The sequence below is a fragment of the Typopeltis vanoorti genome, chromosome 4, assembly GCF_054136105.1.
Source record: "Typopeltis vanoorti isolate ZY-2024b chromosome 4, IOZ_Tvanoo_1.0, whole genome shotgun sequence".
NCBI lineage: Eukaryota > Metazoa > Arthropoda > Arachnida > Uropygi > Thelyphonidae > Typopeltis > Typopeltis vanoorti.
In genome coordinates, this window is record NC_143552.1 from 67,378,212 (window position 1) to 67,383,169 (window position 4,958).

Genomic DNA, 4,958 nt, shown 5'->3' on the forward strand with positions numbered 1-4,958 from the left:
ATTTGTTGAGTTTCGGTTGAACTTCAAAAAGTATAACATAATCAAAATTCCATATCTTAAATTTGCTGCTAATTATTATTATTTTCTTCTTTTTCAGTGTCGTTTTTTGTTCCACATTGCTCTTCCAGATGAAGAAGTATGTCCAACAAGACGAAACTGTTTTTCGTTGGGTATCAACGCACAAATTTAAGCTTAAGGAAAAAGCCGTATGTCATACTAAGCAAATCGTGTCAATACCTTTTGTATAAATCATGATGTTTACTTAATCGAAAACTGGTTTTTCATCAGTACAGTCATGTGTTGTACAACTACGCAATGCGCTAAATTCCACGAGCTGATAGGAAAACATTACCGCGCATGCTCAACTCTTATTCGTGTCATCACATCGGAGTTAGGATTGAATAATCTGGCTTATTTTCTATCAGAATTTAAGATATAAATCGAACAAGACTGCATTCAGTTCTCGCAGGAGTATCAAGCAACATTAAACAATCTCAGTGGCTCTCCACTTGTTTGTATACAAATACAAAGACTGGTTGCATATCGGAAATATTGTTAAGTATTTGAAAAGGTATCCCTTAACTTTCAACAAGGTAGTGTATAACCACTTAACCACGGTGAAAATAACAGGACAGGCTAAGAGAAACATCTCGTAATGAAGTTTATTTGAAGTAGAGTGTCTCGTTTTATTTACTTAGGCCATAGCCAAGTGATGTATACAGCAGGTGTTGCCTGGCAACACTCCATCCTTGAATTGTTGTACTTAAATTTCAATGGATGACCGATAGTCAAGTACTTAGAACACTCGACTTTTGTCAAGCTCTCGTAATATTACACAATCGAGCTTCGACGTTGTACTCGTTCGGAGCAATGCACTGTGGGAAATACTCTCTTGAAGAAGTCCAATTACAAAACAAAGTATATTCTTGAAAAGTGTCAAGGATTCTACAAAGAGCTTTAATAGCTAACTGAGAAGAAGATAGTGGGATAAGTGAGAATTAAGAAACTCTTGTTCATCACCAAGAAACATTCTGATGTCGTAATATCAGCAAGGGAGTATTCTTTCTCTAAATACCAAAGGTGTATTTAAATAAGAAAGGACTAAGGAAGGGGGGGGGAACCCTTCAGATTTATTTTTACTAGATACGAGCATACTTTTAATTAAGTAATTTTAAGTATTGGGTAGTGACTTTTCTGACAACATTTGTTCTGTACATGTGACAAATCCATTTACTGGAAATGTCTTTTTAGGGGATCATTCGTCAATTAGGTAATGTCTACTGCCTGAATATTTAGACTCCTCCACATTTATCACATCACATCACAAACTCCTCTCAAAAATTATTATATAATTCTTATCCCTATTTGAATCATTTCAAAATGAAATATGACTAAGTGATTTTAATATCTTGATTTTATAATATGTAATATGAAATGAAATGTTTTCATTATTCCATGTTCTTCAACTTACGTGATACCGTCAAAGGTCTGTAACTTGGCTTCATACAAACCAAATTAATGATCTAATAAGAAGGATAATCCAATCCACAGTCTTCTCTATTTTTCTATTGCGCATATTCCTTAGTTTGTTATTTGCAGGATGAAAAATTCTAATTTCTGGGAAGATAAACCATAACACTTTCGTATGACGGCTAACTCACTTTCACTTGAAATGCTCTTATAAAGATTATTCGCATCCCAGATTGGATTTGAACCCACATCTTGTTAAGTAGAAAGCATGAAGGTTATTAACTGAATCATAGAGGCTTGTATTACTTTCTTACGCCATTAATAAAGTAATTAGTAATCAGTATCATTTTAATAAGCCGACAGGGTGGTTACTGTATCCGCTCTCCAGCCAATAGGTTGCAGGTTTGAATCCCGCCATGAACATGAATGCTTGGGATTGTTTCGGTCATATTCATACACACAAATAAAGACACTCTCCCAAGACGGATTGGGTCAATCCTCACATATCGGAGAGGCCTTCACCCAGCAATGGAGATTTACAGTCTGAATATCATTGTAATAAATAACGTTGAATGCAACAATAACGGTATTAGCAATATTAATAAAAAATAACAATATATTTGTTCTAATACATATCTGTATTAAGATACATTTTCATTGTAAATAGTATTTATTGCAAAAATTCTTATCACAGGTTCTGTCCACAGAAGAGTTTAATGATTTCGAGTAATATTACCATTTTTGTCTTTTCTTTCAGAAATATTTTATTTCATTATTAAACTTCTATTTTAATTTGGTATCGGAGTCCTCTATTTTGGACTAAGAATAGCAACTTATTTGTATTTAATATTTAACTTGTTTATCAACCATGGACATGAAACCTAATGTTGTCAATAGTCAAACTATTAAAGTGTTCATAGATCATATTAGAAATATAGATGAGAGAAAAATATTTTTTGAATTTAAAAAATAGATCTCTTCTCTCATCTCCCTGTTCCTACATACTGATTTTGTGAAGTAGTGTTAATACGATTACGTTACAGTTTTCATTTCTTCTTGAAAAAAAATATTTAAATGCTTAACATGTATAAAACAGAAATAGATTGGTCCCAAGTTCTGCTCTGAGTTTAGTAAGACTTTTAAGAACGCGGTATAAAAAATTCGATTTTCGATTCACGCTGAAACTTCTTAAACTTATATGTATGGCCAATTGGTATACGCAGGTACGAGGTTGATCGTCAACAACAACGCCTTTACTAACTACAGAAACAACTTATCCTTCTTTCATTCATATTTAAATTTGAAGGATGTACAGTCTCATTTCATCTAAGATTTAAATTTGAAGGATGTACAGTCTCATTTCATCTAAGAAACGGGATTGTACAAACTGTAAATACGAATTATTATAGCTATAGAAGTAAACAGCCATCTGCTGGGTTTCAGCGTATTAGCCTCGCAGTTGGGGGGTTGTATAAGCACGAAGTGCATCAACAGCTGACTTCTAACATTAATTTAGATCCATTGTGCAGCTGAGTCAACCACTACCTGCGAGGTCATTCTCTCTCCTTCCGGATTTGTCTTTGGCGGATCTTCAAAGTACTCTATCATCATTAAATGTCACAAGAGGCAGATATGTGACAGGAGTAACTGCCTGTGTGTTATGCGAGTAGCAGCACGCGACGCAAAGAGGCCCGTAGAAAGGGGAAAAAAGAAAGAAAAAAACCCAGAAGTATTAAAGAAAGAATTACAGCAGTCCAACCTCAGATCCAGCATGAAGTAGAATTTTCGCTACAACGCACACACACACCAAGATCTCCGGGGAAGGGTGGAGAACAATTTATCTCCATCATTCGAGTTCATGTATTTGATTTTGGGTGCCACAGCTGTCAGTCTGTGACAACGTTCATTACTCCGTGGCCATGGCAAATTGTTCAAAGGCAATTTATTGTCCTTCCACAAACAACATGGTGAATGATTGCAAATTAGCGCCACCTTCTGATCACACCGCCAAACCTTGGATTCGTTGGAAATGCGAAATTGGGATATTTATTTTCTATATTTTATTTAGGTTAACGGACTCGATATCATTTGAATATTAAGAAGAACTGTTAACTTAAATTTATCATAAAAATTAGCATATAAGCATATGGTTTGAAATAGAGTACTCTATCTTAGTCTTTCCAGATTTGATGCAAGATCAATGAATCATTGACGCATATATAATTATAGCATTACATACTATACTACAGTCTTAATTCTTGATGGTATTCTCTTGTCATTTAAATAAAAATAAATGTGGGAAAAATAATCTATAAATACTGTTTATTTTCGTAATCAGTGTATAACAGACGACACAATATCACATATAAGTTCAGTTGCATTTCTAAACTTATTTGGCTGACCATTGTGATGTGCTTATATATTCAATTTATTGATTATATTGATTAAATAGAGTCAGAACCGTGACTAAGCAAAGTATTTTAGAGTATCTAATTGTTCTTGTTGTAAGTCCCACTTTCACGATAAATATTATTCACTTGCTATTTTATTCGATTCGACAGAGGTGTTAAAGAGAATCCTTCCAGGTATGCAAACCGTCTATCATTAAATCCAGATACTAAAGGAAATGGAACAGAAATACGCCAAAAAGGATGATTTTTCTTTGTGATCTCATTAGACACCTCTAGTAGTCGCACCGTTTAGATGATTTTGTTTCAAATTTGAAAAAAATCAGATGATTGTTTTTTTTCAAATTGAAAACATTGTTGTATCTTAGGTTGCTAAGCTACACTAATGATTTCATCAGAGTCGGATTAAGAAGAAAGGTCCTCTCCTCATCTGATTCTTCTATGGTCTCATCGTTCAATTCGTTCGATTTCGATGATTTATTCCTCGACTGTTTTAAGCATCTTCATCTGAAACATAAGGAACATCTCGTGCATAAAAAAGTGAGCTAATTACTGAGGAAGCAGGTTGGCTACAATTCAGAAGCTGCTACCCGACTGATTTTTATTGTTTTAATGACCGAGATTGTAAACCCTCCTCTGAAATTACAGCAGTATCACAATAACAACGATATAAATAACTGCCATGTAGACCTTTTTAAATCGTAGCTAACTTCCTGTTTCCACCGTACCGGGTTCGAGGGTTTTTTTTTTTTTGATTGAGATAACTATTATACGAACTCATATAATGGTGGTCACATCACATCGTCAATAAATGCATCACAACTTTTAGCGTCCTATAAGTTTACAAAAGGCATCTTACACGTACACTAAGTTTTCTAAAAGGGCTCCGTTCTATTGGTGTGACACTGAATGATGTCACGTTGCAAGATTGTGATTACGAAATGCACCTTTTGTGTGATTATGTGCACTATTTCCTTATTTGGTGGAATTTTATTTTCCCATTCTGAGGCATTTCTTTCAGCCAAATTTTTCAAGTAACTGAGGTCAGACAGTGTGTATATGTTTTACAAATAAAACAAC